The sequence below is a fragment of the Leptinotarsa decemlineata genome, unplaced genomic scaffold (genome assembly GCF_025532065.1).
Source record: "Leptinotarsa decemlineata unplaced genomic scaffold, Ldec_3_MD MMD2_tig00000505_RagTag_RagTag, whole genome shotgun sequence".
Classification (NCBI taxonomy): domain Eukaryota; kingdom Metazoa; phylum Arthropoda; class Insecta; order Coleoptera; family Chrysomelidae; genus Leptinotarsa; species Leptinotarsa decemlineata.
This window is the reverse complement of record NW_027412549.1, coordinates 17464011-17482210: the sequence shown is the minus strand read 5'-3', so window position 1 is coordinate 17482210 and position 18200 is coordinate 17464011. Positions and strand designations below refer to the sequence as shown.

The 18200-nt window shown below is 35.6% G+C and overlaps 1 protein-coding gene across 1 annotated transcript in view; it reads left to right on the top strand.

Moving 5' to 3' along the window:
- LOC111509072 (uncharacterized) overlaps positions 1–18200 on the top strand; it is a 160585-nt gene that overhangs the window by 84255 nt on the left and 58130 nt on the right. The window lies entirely within an intron of this gene.

Below are 18200 nucleotides of genomic sequence, written 5' to 3'. Positions count from 1 at the left end.
TTGGCTTGATAAACATTATTCGGACTTTACACCAGGAAAATCAACCGTTGAGAAGTGGTTTGCCGAGTTTAAACTGTCCCATCTGAAGTAAAAGAAAGTGCTGTTTCATCAAGACACAAATAGATGAAAACGATGGCAAAGTTGCATGAGTTGGGCTTCGAATTGTTTCCGCATCCACCGTATTCTCCAGACCTGGCACCCAGCTACTTTTTCCTATTCCCAGACCTCAAGAGAATGCTCGCTGGAAGGAAGTTTAGCGCCGTTGAAGAGCTAATCGTCGATGTTGAGGCCTATTAACACGCTTTTATTAGCTTCACCTATATGTATGTATTTATGTTTGTTTGTTTGTATTTTACCACCTGCTCCAGATGAGTTACCCAATACGATATTCTGTAACTGCAAAAGTGGTTGTGGTTCAAGATGTGGATGCAGGAAAGCGGGGTTGCAATGCTCTTTAGCTTGTGGTCAGTGTAATGGGCAAGCTTGTCTCAATGCTGTACCATATGAGACCGATGTTAACGAAGATAGGTCATTTGATCCAGAAATCATGGAAGAAGTGGAAACGAATCTGGGGAAGATGACAATGAAGATGTTAACACCCTTGAATTTTTAAAGCTGCGAGAAGACGACGACGATGAAGAAGAAGAAAATTGAAATTAAAACTCATTATTCTTTTATTTATTTTATCTGTTTTTTTTATTTTGACATTCACAAATGTATCAAATGAGATTTTTTAATGAAAATACTATTTAAAATTTTATTTCTTTTCTAGAATTTTGAAGAATAATGACTAGATTAGATTTAAATTATAATATAATATATATTTTTCCTTCACAAATTTATAACTACACGGGCAGGTAAGTGTTATTAGGTAAATTGATACTTAATTGCAAATAAATAATTAATTAAAAAAATATTTAAGTATAGTGTATTTGTTGATAAAAAATAAAAATTATTTATAATTATTTATTAAGTGACCTAGTGTATAAAAATGGATGTTGGTTGGTTGGTCGCTCAACCGATCGTGATGAAACTTGACATGTATAAGTAATTTTTCATAAAGAAGGTTTTTAGGCTATCAACTTTTCTGTGACTCGCCACTAGATGGCGCTGTAGAACAATTTTTTTAAAGCACTGTTCTATAACGCTGCGCACGCCTAAGTTCATTGATTCTGATTCTGTCAAAACATTGAAACAGCAGCGATACAGCAACATAGTACTGGTAATTTATAACTGATTTCGATCGGGACAACCAGTTGATTTAAAATAATATTTTATCTGCTCCCGCGCTGCCCTCTATGTCAAATGTTTGAAACAAAAGTTGTAGAGAATTTAATTATCTACAATATTGATAATGGATACAATTAGCATCAAACCCATTGGAAACGAGATATTTGCAAGAAACATGCAAAAAGTCGGTTTTTGACTATTAACCCCCAATTTTTGAAGTTGCGGCAGTCGAATCATATGTGAATTTTGGGAATACTTTTATGATGCCAAAATACAAAGTGTGTACAAATTGACAGCTGGGTATGTCCACTTTCCTAGACAAACCCCCTAAAATGACTGGACTATGATTCGCAATTGCCCTAGTAGAAATGAACGGATTCCTAAGAGCCAGAAGTCTTAATCGTTGTGGTTCCCCTGCGACGATCGATGCCCCTAGCTCTGTGTTCTTGGCCTTCTTGGGTCCATGCCTAATTACATTTTAGAATAGTGAGCAATAACTGATTGGTTATTCTTGAAATTTCTCTAACTGAAAAACCTGTCGCACGTTTTAAAAGTCTATTTTAAAATCTGTTTTTCCGTTAATCAGCTGTCGCCCCCATGCGAACGACAACTCTCAGAAGTTGAGCTTGTGCGAGCTGAGGACTAATGAGGTTTTACCTTTTGACGTGTGATTCCTAACAATTCCCTCCTCCTCCCTCAAAATCACTAAGTTAAGGAATACGACGAAGTATTCGCACTAGAGGCATAGTGTTAACAATACGAAACACTTTGCAGCAAACTCTTCAATAGTTAAAGCACAAATAAGAATAAAAATTGAAGAAATGGTAAATGCTCATACAAAAAGAACCAGTTGAAAAAATGATCGGAATAGCTCCAGATTTACTGGATTTTTACTGGCCTCAACATAAATACACATACAAAACATTATTGAAATATTTTCAATATTAATGGATGTAAATTCATAACCTTCGAGGACCAATGGACATTACCTCACATTTCCTGACCAGTAAGCCAGGCATGTTGAAGTGAAAGAAATTGATATCCTTATTTTATCAATAAATGAGATTCTCACATGTTCTATTAGCTTTCATATTCCTCGGCACAGATTCGACAATGTGCATCTTGTACTATAAGCAGTGGTGCGTGGAATTTGGATCAGTTAAGTAAACCACATACGAGATAGTCGGTTTCTTAATGCAATGGCTCAAATTATAGCAATTTTCGTCATCTTAATCACATAATTATTTTGTAAAGATAGTCTTTATTGATGATAATTTCCAAATGAGAGAGCCGCGTTTTCTTTCACTCGGCCAAGAAACAAAGATCGTATCGTTCGACTGTATAATATCCACGTATTTTGTATCAGACGAATTCTTCACGAATAATACAGAAGAACCTTAAAAATGCCCAAGTTATTTTTTTGTTGAAGCAAAAACATGATGCTTATGATGCAATGGTGCTTATATGTAATAATATATCTGTACTTTTACCTAGATGTGATTATTTATATGTATTATTTTCACGTAATTATGTAGTTGTATATTTATCTGGATGTCGTTATTCAAATGTTCTCTTTTTACCAGTGTTTGTCAATAAGGTTCTGTATCTTGGATAACAAAATTCTCTCTTTCTCTCTCTCTCTCTCAATCAAGATGGTCTGTTTGAGGAAGTTTGAGAAAAGTTCTGATTTTTACAGTACCATTTGAACAAAAGTTCATCAATTCATCGCTGAAACAACAATTTTTTAATGAAACCTTTTTTGAGAAAGGTCAGTCATTCTTTCGCAAAACTCAAATATTTTGTCAATGCTGGGCCACTCACTGGAAGTTAGTTGGGCCCAATTTGAGAGAAATATTTTGTAATTATTGTTATCAAATACAGTCCATTATCTGAATCAAATGAAAATTTTTGATGAATTCTCGTGTTTCAAGAACATTTGATATGTGTATTTTCTCAATTGTACACTTTCTAAGCAAAATTAGAATTTAATGGATATATGGTGTTATTTAATAAAAAATTGTTCGTGGAATAATAATGCTTATGGTTTGAAGTTACGTATTCTAATGCAAAACCGCGTGAATATTGGTAAGGAAATGAATTACACAATGATTTCAAAACAATAATTCATTTATTGACAAACGCTCACTTCAATTTCCAGGAGTATAAATGGTCACATAGTAAAAAAAAGATATTTATTGTCCGAATAGCTATTAGACCCAATTACAGGACACACACACATATATATATATATATATATATATATATATATATATATATATATATATATATATATATATATTGTATTTATTTCTTCTGGTAACCAAGTGTTGCCCATCCTTACACTTGGCTGCACCATACTGATGATGGGCCAAAAGCCCGAAACACGTGTCTATGGTTTGCCACTTCCTTGAGTGCTATGTCCAATTAAAAAACTCCTTCATCTATATCAAGACACTCGATAACCTTCGTATTTATATTATTTCCTGGACCCGGATGTCACGCAGGTAGCTATAGCTGCCTCCGTGGTGATTCTGATAGTTTTCTTGTAAACACAAGATCTATTACGTGAAACCACAAATGTGCGGCTGGCTCCTGCTGGTGGCTCCGTGCATTTGTATTTATTTCTTCTGGTAACCAAGTGTTGCCCATCTTTACACTTGGCTGCACCATACTGATGATGGGCCAAAAGCCCGAAACACGTATCTATGGTTTGCCACTTCCTTGAGTGCTATGTCCCATTAAAAAACTCCTTTATCTATATCAAGACACTCAATAACCTTCGTATTTATATATATATATATATATATATATATATATATATATATATATATATATATATATATATATATATATATATATAATAAATAGATAAGTACTCTTTGATCATTCCCATATTGATTTCAATTTAAGAGCCACCGGTATACAGCTGTTTCAGCCTATTGGGCATCGTCGGTACCGGGCATTAAAGAATAAATTTTGGCCTTGCAAGCCAAAATTTATTAACTCATTAAAAGAACGAGATTTTGATGTCCTTTTGGGGTTTTCATTCTGGTTTCAAGGAGAGAGAGAAGAAAATGTAAAGTTTCCGTATAAAATTTTATGGACAGATGAGGCAACGTTCTCTTCTAAGGTACATATTGGTTCTCGTCTAAGGTACATATTGGTCAAACTAGCAGAACTTTCAGGAATCGCATGCACGAACATCATATCTTTAACGGAGATTTTGAAATTTCACAAACATAAAATGAAGGTTTGAAGCTCATTTATTTGGAAGCAACTCTAGATAACCATAATATGAGGATGTACCTAATGTATATAAAAGTTGAGTAGATGCTTTAGGTAATTATGTTCTAATACGCACAAAAGTATGTATGTCTCACTTATGATTACTGTATATAACATTAGTGTATATAAAATTAGTGTATATAATAGACTACATTCACTACGAAAAAGCTACTATGATAGCGTCATATGTCGTGATATATTTTTTGAAAATAAAGTTTGTGAAGATCAAATCGTAAGGTGTAGTTTATGAAATTTGTTGCAGAAAGTGGTATATTTATGTTTTCTTGAATTGAGTGGAAGATTGTTTGAAGATTACCAGAGAACTAGTTTACAAAATAATAAAATGATATAGCTACTGCATAACACCAGAAGACATTTTAGGATGTACAATAAGTAGGTATGGATATAAGAGTAACACAAAACCCTCCAAAAATTAAATGAATTTAGCGTCGAAGTTCTGCCTCGCCCACCATAGTTCCCAGACCTCTCGCCAACCGACTACCATCTTTTCAAGCACTTCGATGACTTTCTCACTGGTAGAACCTTGCCAATCAGGACCAGGCAAAAACGGCCTTCGTCAACTTCATCGAATCCCGATCATCCAGTTTTTATGTCGACGGAATTATGCGACTTGTGTTACGTTGGCAAAAGTGCACTGATTCAAATGGCGCCTATTTTGATTATATTGAATAAGTATTCACGGAAATATTACAGTTTAAAGTAGACTCATAAAAACGAACATAACTTTTGAAACAACCTAATATAGAATATCAAAAAAATACTAAATACGGAACTGCGTAAATTTTGCCGCATTATTCTGAAACCGGTCCTGATATCGTCAATTTTTCCTCGCTATTAGATAGAACTGCAAGAACTGCAATTTTTCCTTCATTCAACGACATTTCATCTTCTATAGTTTGAAATAACTAATCATCACATTCACATTTTTAAAATGGCCTCAATGTATATGAAGAGAAATATATAATGAGTAGTCTGTTTCATATTGATCGAATTCCACTGTTGTAGTTTCAAAACGGACAACAAAATAGTGTAATTTAAAAATGATTAATATTTGATGATAAACTCTCATCGAAATATTATTATTCTTTTATAAAAATCTGGAATAACTGACACGATTTCAGAAGAGATAACACTCAGTTCACTAGCAACATTACTGAGATAATAAAACAGTGAAGCCAACAACAAATTCAAACCACTATAATTATTAGTGAGAGAAACAAATTTGCACTTTAAAATTACATTGTAAGCTTAAAATCTCTGAAGCTATCTTATAGCCTGAATAGATAATGAATATATATTGCAAAAGAACTATCAGTGGTTAACGAAAATAAGCTATTAAATTTTGTTGAAAAATATACAGGGTATATCTTAACTGATGACATTGATTTCAGGTGGTGATTACTTATCATATCACATTCACATGAACTTTTTTTTCATAAAATATGACAAATAATCATCACCAGAAAAAAAGGACTGTATAATAAATTTCAAACTAGATCTCAATATTACATTCAAATTACGAAGACTCCAATTCTTTCAATAAAGTGATGGATGTTGCCGTTACTACGTGGTAGGAAATCATTTCGAAAAAAAGCGAATTGAAACTTCTATCTTTTCTACCACTTTTATTTGTAACTAACGTTACTGTAGTTTCGTCCTATAAGGACATTTTTCAACTTATACAGTTAATGTATGGGATGTATTATGTATAAGAACATTTTCAAAGGTCTACATTCAAAGTATAAGTTAAGAAGAGAATGACGTCATTTTTGGTATTTTGTATATCCAACATAACATCGTTAAAATTCCAAATGAAATGCGCACATTAGCAATCTGTTTAAATCTGTTTAAAATCTGTGTTTCCATTAATCAGCTGTCGCCCCCATACGAACGACAACTCTCAGAAGTTGAGAAACTTGATTTGAAAGGGTTATATTTTTAGGAGTGATTAATTTTTTGGGAAAGAAAGTTTTTGGCTTTCTACTACTCCATCTGATACAAAAAAACAAAAAAATGGATGAGAGAATCTTCCAAAGAAAGGAAGGATTAATCAATTTGAAAATAAGTAACTCTATGCATGGATGTGTAGATGTAGATTCTCTCATCCATTTTTTTGTATCAGATGGAGTAGTAGAAAGCCAAAAACTTTCTTTGAGAAACTTGTGCGACCTAAGGACTGATGAGGTCTTACATTTTAACGTGTGATTCCTAACACGGGTACTTTAATCAAACTAGTAAAATTTCATTTTGTAAGTTGCTCAATTGATAGTAAAATAGAAAGTTTCAACCCTCTTTTTTTCATGACTCCAATTTTCATTACTTTAAAATAAGTGTGGTTCCTAATCAAAATTTCTTTATACAAAACCGTAGTTGATTATTGAATTTTGTTCAAAAATATTTAGTGTGCAGTACTTCTCGATTAAGGTAACAATTTCACGATCTCAACCTTATAAGGATCATCAGTCTTCATACTAGATGTCTTGAGTTGAATGAAACATTGACTCTGCAATTAAATTACTCATTTATCAGTAATTGCTAGAAATTATTATTGCTAACGTTTGACCTCAAATTACAAAACAAGACCTCTCAAGAGGTTATTATTAGAGATAGACAAGTTTACTCCATAAACACAAATCTAAAGTGATGCGATACTTCAACGACTTGATAGAAGAACGGTGAAGGGATCACCTTTTGAATCAATATAGGGTGTATCAATTTGAAAGTTTCAGGTGATAGTAGTCTTAGCTACCGAATTCTTAAATGGGAGAGAGATTGTGAGATAAGTGACTTGTTATTTTTCAGCCACATTTACCTTTTTGGAGAAAACTGTCGCTTGGGTAGACTCAACTACGATTCTACCAACAAGCGGTTTGCAAAGCATCGCCGCCAGCCTCCGCTGAAGATTCCCATCGTAGATATGGTCGAAACTAGCATTTTGACATGATTCCATATAATACATGCATCTAACCCCCGGAAGTTTGGCAGTGGTCTGTCGCACACTGCATACCTAATTTGAGTGATTTCCATCATCGAGATGGTATAATGGAGATCACCATGTTCAAACCAACCTCCGTTATCATTACGATGGGAATGAAAACGGAAACAACACCGATATAACATTTATGTGGGACCATCAATCGTTTGAATCCATTACACAGTATGTATCCAACCGATCTTCCGACGTATCGATGACGTTCAACCACCGATTACCTACCTAGATCCTCCGGGTCTTCTAGGTTCTCCGGATCCTCTGGGTCCTCAATCTTCTCCAAGTCCTCGAGGTTCTCCTCCACAACAGTTGCCAGCACCCTCCAGTTCTCCAGCACCATCACCCACCACAGCTCCATCTCCTACTACTTCAGCAGAAGGGGCACTCAGCACGAAATAGAAACGATAAACTTTTTGAGAATGTCGATGTGATTATTGTCAATCTAGTGAATTTCAACATGGTACAATTGAGCTGGTTTAGTTGAAATTGTTGAAATGTTGGTCTAACAACCTGCCGAGATGACATCGTAATGATCCTTCGACTTCAATCAACAGGAACAGGGACTTTCGAACTTCAACAATTGATAACGGCCATCTTGTTGAAGCTACATCTATCAAACTAGTTGTCTGTTTTGCCAAATCACCATGGACGGATGTATCATTCAACAACACGTTTGAAAAATCTGTTAAAATCTGCTTCTCCGTTGACCAGCTGTCGCACCCCTACGAACGACAACTCTCAGAAGTCGAAATTTGTGCGCCTAAGGACGAACGAAGTCTTACCTTTTAACGTGTGATTTCTAACACGTGCTGTTCCGTATCGTTCAAATTCTGTAGATACAAGTACAAATTATACAGTTCGGCAACCGCGCATTTTTTCAAATGAAAACGAACCGTATTGGTGCGTAAAGGGAGTGTGTTTCTTGATTTAATGATAGACGGAGCTTATGATATGTTATTATTATTGTTTTCAGTGTGATACATGTGAATTTAGTTATTTCTTTGTTTGGGAACAATTTTCAGAAGAACTTTCGATTAGAGTTCAAAGTTCCTTCATTTTCCTACGATACCTTCCTATTTTCCCTAAATGCCAACCTAATGGGTGGAAGAAAGGAACTAGCGACATTTTTTTGGGGTAAGTTTTGAATTTTTCAACCGAATTTATTATTTGCAACATATGCAAATAATAATTTGAGTATGCTGGAAACTACTGTTGACCCCCCATCACTGAAATCGTCAAAGCGAATCCTAATGAATTCAATATGGATATTGTATTCCAACAACATTACTCCAGACAAGTAAGAAACTATTTGGATATTACTTTTCCCAGTCGTTGGATTGGCCGTCATGATCCTACAGAATGGCAGCCCGCTCGCCAGACTTGACACCTTTGGACTTTTTTATGGGGCTATCAGAAGCAAAAGGTATACGAAACTGAACCTGCTTCAATATTGGATATCCGTCAGAGAATAATAAATATTTGTAGAGATATTGACGTTACTGTGTTCCAAAATATTCGGCGTGAAAAATCGGATAGGCTGTTCATATGTCAAGAAGTTTAGGCAATTATGAATAATTCCGTGAGTTGTGAAGAATTTGTGTCACAAGGCCCCCCTTTCTATTTAATTTTTTCCCACGTGGCACCCAGTCATCATCTTGAAAGTTTCATCTGTCAATTTCATTTCAAAATAAAGTATTCATCCATTAATTTCATTATCCTAAATTTCAATTTTTTGAGTTGACCCGTTCAAAAAATAAAAGGGGGGGGACAAAAAAGAAATGCACTGTATATGATCACGGAACACAGAATATAGTTGAGAGAAACGACTCTTTTTTCTGATTGTTTCTGCTGTTGCTTGACGAAAATCCATAGTAATTTCATAAACTACACCTCACGATTTGATTTCCACAAACTTTATTTTCAAAAAAATATATCACGATATGTTTTGCTAATACAGTAGCTTTTTCGTAATGAATAACGCGTCGTCAGATGATTGTCTCTCTTCTAAAAAGTGTACAAATTTTGTGTATATTGTAACGAATCGGAAGCCGCCCCTGAGCGATATGCCAGCTGACTCATCGAACAAACACATGCAGGCGGGAATCGCCGGTAAAATTCTAGTACCGAACCGACTACAGAATTCTAGAAAGGACTTTTACCGATATAAGCCCGTCTTCCCTACCCAAGAGGGCTGTTCAGAAAGTGAATCGAGCGGCTAAACAAGAAATTCAAATATTGGAAATAAATTAAGCGTTAATTGATGAGAGTTGTAATAAATACATTAGTTTGTGATTATTGGAATATTGTTACAACTTATTTTCTCGTGAACACCGCTTATTGCTTTCGTAAAGAAGTGATTCATGCTATCATCCCTTCGTGTATGCGGAAGCCCTAGACTAGCCCCCGGTCTGTTTCCGGACACGCAACACGGAACATCAGCCCATCGGCATCTCGTGAGACTTGCTGGCCACTGAATAATGCAATTCAGCCATTTCGAGCACCGCAAGAGTTTTCAGGCGATGAGAGAAGATGGTAATTCACGTACGCCGTTCGCGAATTCATTTATAATCGTCTGCACCACTAATTTGACGATCACATCACTCGAATACTTATTCATTCTTCGAACAGTGGCGTAGTTAGTCAGCAATATTCAAAATGGGGAATGTTCCTCAATTTGGGTTTTTACAGCAAATGCAAGTTTGAACAAAATAAAGTTGAGTTTAATTCATGAGTTTTTCAAATTCACTTCGAAAAGTATTCAAATTGATGTTTCAAATGTTGGGTTTTAATTTTTAAAGGGATTTGTTGCTAATGCACATATTGGCAACAGCGCCTATATCAAGTTGAAATAATTTATACGTACGTAGATATTCTACTTTGAAAAAGAAAAATTATCTTTATAAATCAACAATTAAGACAAAATATAAATTATAGTTCAATACCACCTCCACAAGCCACATAAACAACAGTTGTTTTGTTATTTATTCATATAGAGGAAGATAGGTTAGGTGCACGAAATGTCATATGTCACAGAATGTCTCGAAACTCGGAACATAAGTAAACAGAACAGCACGCCTCTGAAATATGTCATCTTTGTTTGTTTCATACAGGTAACAGATTCATTGTCCTTTATTAGCTACAACGAATCCCTTTAAATGTTGAATGCATTATTTCATTCCTCTTTTTTAAGTATTTAAATAATTTTTTGGAGAAAATGCTTGTTTTAGAGCTCTTTTATGAAAACTACTTGATTTTAGTCAGGAGGAACATTACCCATTCTCAATAACCTCTTTTATTGGGTTTTTCAAAAGTTTCATCCGCCTTAATGTAATGTGTTTTTGTAGCTCCGTGTCGTCATACTTATTAATCAATAGAGAATTTTATACTACATGCATTGATGATGTTCATTTTTTTCCAAATACTATTTTTTCTCCTCTTTATAACTTACTACAATACGATGTCGGCCAGTTTTTCTCTAGTAATTCAAATTGAACGAAAAGAGCTGCCGAAACAGACCGAAACCAAGCATTTGGTTTGCGAAATTTCGTTCCGGAGTTTTGAGCTTCGAAGATGAGCCCCGAAGTGGTGGATCCACAGTAATCCAGGACGAGGATTTGAAAATCCTGGTGGAGCCTGGTGCACCATGTTCTGTTTTGCTCTTGAACAACTAAAAGGATGCATTTTTGGATCGGATTGTCACGGGTGACGACAAAAAGAGACGTTCAGGACAATGGTTGGACATCCAGACATTTTCCAAAGGCGAAAACCCCCAGAAAAAGACCATGGTGACTGGTAGTCAGGTGATTGACGAACTGAACCGAGAAGTGCTTCAGCAACAGCCGGCACTGGTCAACAGAAGAGGTCCGATCCTGCTCCACGAAAACTCCAATCAGCGTCAACTCCCTTGCGGTTTTTGATGGTTTATTTTAGAGTTTGACACCGATGAGTGACCCGGGCCCTTTCCAAAGTCCAAAACCCACCAAAACAAGACCATGGTAATTGTATGGTGGTCAGCGGCTGGTGTGATTCACTATAACGTTCTGCAACCGGGCCAAACCATCACAGCAGAGTCCTGTTGTGAGGAAATCGACGAAATGTACCAAAAATTGTGTCAGCAGGGAACTGACACAATTTTTCAAATTGTGTCAGTTCAGATAATACTATTTCAAAATAGAAATAGTATTATCTGAACAAAGATAATCTAAAATTGGATGTAGAGCTCAAAAATGTTGAAATATACAGGGTGTTCCATTTGAAAAAATTGAGTTCCACTCATTTTTTCATGATATCAAAGTATCTGCATTTTTTGAAGACCCTGTATGAGGCAAATGATAATATGACTCGGAGTGAAGATCCTCATAGTATCACTCCACTCCATTTCAAATTTGATCGTGCAAGAGTGCAAGAGAGTTCAAGATTATCAGCATTTATAAAAGTTCATGTTTGGTAAAAAAAATATCGAAATTAATTTATATCTTCTAAACGGTAATAGATAGGTATAGAGAAACAATATAGGAATTTGTTGACAAAGTGATAATGAATCATAATATGATATTATATACGGGGTGTTCCATTCAAAAAATCAAAGAAGCCGCTACTTTATAGTAGAAGCGACAACGCCGCTTTGTCTAAAATATTTTAGGCGTATAGGTAATATTGACTTATGCATACTGTGGAATTTTCAGGTTGATCCGTTGAATAGTTCGCCAGAAACGGCTAATTAACGCTCATCATGAAAAGCCCTGTATTTATTGACCAAATTTAACAGGGAAGCTGTATTTGAATATCAGACAAGTAAGAAACTATTTGGATACTACTTTTCCCGGTCGTTGGATTGGCCGTCGATGTCCTACAGAATGTCCAACCCGCTCGCCAGATTTGACACCTTTGGACTTTTTTTTATGGGGCTATTCAAAGCAAAAGGTGTACGAAACTGAACCTGCTTCAATATTGGATATACGGCAGAGAATAATAAATATTTGTAGAGATATTGACGTTACTTTGTTCGAAAATGTTCGGCGTGAAATATCGGATAGGCTGTTCATATGTCAAGAAGTTCAAGGCAACCACTTCGAGCATCTTCTGAACTGACCTCAAGCTTATTATCTCATATAAAAGTTTCGCCATTCTGTAGTAGTTGAAGATATTGACATTATATTATAGGGTTATGAAGCATTTGTCAGGAGCTTCAAAAAGATGTGTCACAAGACCCCCTTTCCATTTAATTTTTTTTCAGAGGGAGCCCAGTCGACATCTTGAAAGTTTCATTTGTCAATTTCACTTCAAAATAAAGTATTCATGCATTAATTTCATTATACCAAATTTCAACTATTTGAGTTGCCCCGTTCAAAAAATTAAGGTGGGGGCGGACATTAAAGAAACGCACTGTATAATAAATAGCTATTCGTCACGGTGAAAATAAGTAAACATTTACGCATCAATAGAGATGCAGAAATGTCAAGTTTTTTGGCAGTTGTACAGAAATAATATCTAATTGAAACCGAAATTTCGTGCACAATATCAACTCAGTTTTAGTAGTTTCAATCACATATAACGAGAAGGAGAACTTTTTTATATTCTCTTGACTGCATCAATAATAAATGACGTAAAGACGAGCTAATAGTTAACCTTTGCACTTTGCATGATGTGAACCGTTACCAAAGTGATAATATTCGTGAAGAAAGCTACAAGCCGAACATGGAAGCTGGTTTTTATAATGTTTTAATCATGTGAAGAATGTTATTTCAAGGAAACGTGACTTCGAATCACGTCTTTTAAACATTGATTCATTCCGGTGTTTTTAAAATTCACCGTCAGAATTTACGAAAACATTTTTACATTTGCGTAACATCTGATAAGTTTTTCCATTGATGTTCATCATATTGCTGGTTGCGTTTTTTCCTATAGCGCATTGACGAATACAACGACGACGAGAAAACTTTTGGATTTATTATTTGAAAACTGAAGTTTGTTTTATAAATTGTTTGTTACGGAAAACTTAAAATGTATGATCTTATTAGGGAAAACAGAAAAGAAGTGGCTATAAATCAAATCATCTGTATGCCCACTGACTATACGTGAGAGATTTCTTTCCTTATACGAGGAATTGGGCAAATTTCGGATATGCAGTTGGTTACCTCGTTCACAGGCAGATGGAGCGACGACAAATCTGTTGTTTGTTGTAGTCTTCAGCTTAGTTCGAGGAATGATACTCTGACGGAATTCGATTTTCAATTATCGGAAATCATCGACTTTATGTTGATGATATACACTACCTTGCACTGACGAGTGGCCTAATAGCCCGAAACCGGTCTGCAAGTGTGTTCCAATGATTGAAAACCTATTTCGGCAATTGTATCGCCAACAGCATATGCAGGAATAACTTCTGTGAAGAATGCTGCACTGACACCTGTCGGATATAATCCAACGCCCTTCGTGGTATTAGCCAGTGGAGTAGTTGTTTTCTGATAAGTGTCAGTCCATCAACCTACTGTGTAGGGTGTTGAGACTGGCCTGAACGAATTGTTCTTTTAGATGATTTGATTTATAGCCAGTCTTCAAGTATGCCCACTGACCATACGTGAGAGAAAAGAAGTACACTGTGCTAGATAATTTGAAAAAAGAACTGGCCTTCTATACAGCGTGACTCACGGTCGTTGGTAGGTTAGACGTTTCTCTGAAAACGCAAAGCATGATTTTTTCGAAAAGTTGACCTCTCACATTTCCTTACCTGTTCTACCGATCTAAAATATTTTCAGCATTGCGGCGTTGCCACTTCCATCAAAAAGTCCTAGCAACTTTATTTTTTTAAATGGAACACCCCGTATATTAATACATTTTTGGAATCGCTCTGGTATTTTAATACTTTTTTGTTAATAATGTCCTATACCTATCTATACCTATACCTATTTTAACAGAGAAATATAGCATCAATAAAATTGAATAAGAAGAATTTTTGAAAAGTATTTCTGCTTCATAGTTTCATACTGGCAATGAAAGCAATGTGAGTTTATTAGCACTTATTTATCATTGAATTGTTGTTTCTTCCTCATTTCAACGTCCGATCTACAATTGAAGTGAAATAAAGAAACAGGTCTTAAAAGTTCGAATGTCATCGATCCCACTCAAATTTCAATTAGCGATTATGAGCAAAACATTACCTGACCCATATTAGTTCAATCTGATTGTTCAATGACCTCCAGTTTACTGTTTGATATATTGCCTTTTGTATGATAAGTGTCACTATTGTGAGTTAAAATGTTGCGGTTTGGAATTGGCAAAGTTTTAAACGGAATCAAGTAACGATTCATTAGTTGACTAATGTTAAGAGAGGAGATTAGGCAGAGGTTTTCCCAAATCGAGGATATCGATTGGGTTGTTGGACGTCAAGGAACTCAAACGGTCGATATCGTCATTATTTTCGGATATGGAGTTATCTGAAAGCCAATAAATACATACATAAAGACATGAAATGTATCAAAATAATTAAACAATATGGAATTACCAACGACACATCTTTCCTGATAACATACGTGTGAATCTAAATGTAAATGTTCAAGCCCGTCTCGGATATACCTACACAGTAGGTTGAATGGACTGAAGCCTATCAGAAAACAACTACTCCACTGGCTAATACCATGAACGGCGTTGGATTATATTCGACAGGCGTCAGTGCAGGAATCTTCACAGAAAATGTCTTGCATATGCAATTGACAATACAACTGATAAAGTCGACCTTCAATTTTCGAAAGGGCACACTTGCAGGCACCGGTTTCGGGCTACTTAGCCACTCGTCAGTGCAAGATAGTGACCATCATCGACCATAAAGTCAATGATATTCCAGAATTGTAAATCGGAATTCTTTCAGAGTATTTCATTCCTCGTCTTAAGTTGGAGCGAACATCAAAAATGACATTCCATCTAATGGACAAGGTACTAACCAACTGCCTATCCGAAATTTGCCTGATTCCTCTGTGTAGTCCGAACGACTGTTTTTCTCCTATTCCTTTTTCCCTTCTTCCTTTCCTTCCTGTCTCTCTCTTTCTCTATATTTCTCTTCGTCTTTCTCTTCATTGATAATTTTTTGTTTACGAATATGCATTTTTTCTGTTTATTAAATACAAGAATCGCAGTATTTCACAATCTGGCAATAACTTGAAACAAAGAGATTGATCCAAATACAAAATGGATGAATGGACTCAATTTAAAAATTAATATCTACCTAATTGTTCAAAATCTAATAAAAAAACTCAAGAGTCAACAAACCTAATCATTTGGTATTGATAAAGTTGATAAAACACAACAATCCTAAATACAGCTGAGATGTCTCTCATTGACTTCATGGTAAACCAAATCCAGTTCAATCCAAAAACTAAACTGAAAATAAATTATGATTATAGTTATATAGATAGATAGATAGATAGAGCAGTACTTAACACCGAGTAATGGGAGGAGGGATTTCAAATAGATAGGTAGACAGATATTTCATTTAACAACATTGTTTTACTATTTTCAACAAAATAGTAAAATAATAATAACTTCTTACAATATCGTAAAACTGCATCATGAATTATATATTCAATACAAAGATTAACAACTAACATATTGTTAAAAATTCAACCATTATTTTAATGTCTATCGCCTTACTAGATCACTTCGCGTATCGCACTGTATCTTTCACTTGACTCTGTACTAGACTGTCCGAATACGCTTGCAGCCAGCGTTTATATTTCGCAATGGAACACCGTAGAATTTTCGCTGAAGTTCCATCAACATCGGTATCATGTTTCTTGCTGATTCTCGAGCGGCATGGAACACTTGCATCCCCGCGCATTTAGCTTCGTGGCGGCTGGCGTTACTTTCTTTCGGGCGCATAATCTCCAACAATATTTTGACTGATAGGTGGTCTACCATCAGACCTAATTTCGCTTAACACCGTGTTTGTCGTCTAAGATTTGCCAAATCATACGTAGGATGGAATGCAAGCACAAGACGGTCGTTCTAGGTCTGGCTCCAAGGGAGCCAAGGGATGGTTTTTCGGTGCCTTGATGGAGTGGTAATTTCAACTTTAGATCGACCCTCTGTCAGCTCCGGAATGGATCCAATTATTCAATAGAATAGTTTGATACATGGTAAGAAGGCATATCCGGTGTAAAAATCCTCCTTTCCCAACTTGAGCTGAATTGGAGCAAGCTACTGATGAAGAATTTTGTTGGAGTTTTGTGATCTTTTGAATATCACTAAATTGATGTCGTTGAGTGATTTTCGGTCAATTTTTCTCTACGAATTCATATTGAACCAAAACGCTGCCAAAACAGCCCAAAAAACATTAGGCATTAGGCAATAATACTGTTGATGAAGGCCCTGTTCGACGTGTGATGAAAAGTGGATCCTCTACGACAACATGAAGTGTTCGAGGACAGTGGTTGGACACCTATGAGCCATCCAGACAATTCCCAAAGGCGAGAACCCACCAAAAAAGACCATATTACTGTTTGGTGGTTAGCGGCTGAGGTGATTCACTATAACTTTCTGCAACCTGACCAAACCATCACAGCAGAATCCTATTACAAAGAAATCGACAGCAGCCGACACTGATCAACAGAAGGAGTCCGACTCTGCTTCACGACAACTCCCGTCCGCACGTTTCACATCCGGAAATTGAAAAAATTGAGTGTCGAAATTCTGCCTCACTCATCAGGATCTTGACCTCTCGCCAACCGACTACCATATTTACGAGCACTTCGATAATTCCTCACCGGTAGAACCTTTGCCAATCAGGACCAGGCAAAAACAGCCTTCGTCGACGTCATCGAATCACAGGCACACAATTTTCATGTTACGATGGCAAAAATGCCTGATTCAAGTGTCGCTCATTTCGATTGAATTGGATAAGTATTTACTGAGATGCTACAGTTTATAGTAGACTCATAAAAACGGACAAACTTTTTGAAACAACCATTAATATACAGTTAGAAGTATAGTTTAAAAGATACTTATTTTTCGTCCATTTTGAAATACATCAATAAAAAGCTTAAAATAATTTTGTTAACTAGTTTACTAGTACCGAACAAATTCAAGTGGCCTTTTCAAATGAAAATACAGTTGGATAGCATTTTTTCTGGAAACAAAAAACAAAACACCACAAGAAATACAATCCAATATTGTGTAAAAATTGAACTGTGAACGCTGTCACAGATGCTATGTTGGTCAAACCTGACGGTATCTTAAAACACGAGTTTCAGAACACATCAGAGACTCTAAGAAACTGAAAATAAAAAACACCACTGCTCTCGTTGAACATGAAAAAGAATATGGACACATTTTTTATTTTGATCATCCAATTATTCTGGATGTTCAACCATATTTTTCCAAAAGACTTTTGAACGAAATGATACATTTCCTCAAATGCGATAGTTTTAACAGTAGAAGAGATGTCGATGGCCTTAATACTGCATATTTCAATTTGACAAGTAAAATACCGGAATAATTTACCATTTTTTTATTATTTTTCATTCTGCCATTGATTAAAAAACAGACACCACCTCATCAGAATCACAGATAAAGCCATTCCTTTGTTTCATGTCGTTTTGTGTTGGTGTTGTCTCGGAAATTTGGTTGTTGCAATGTTTTTTATTTTTATTTTTTCAAATATGTTTCTAATATGGTTTTTGAA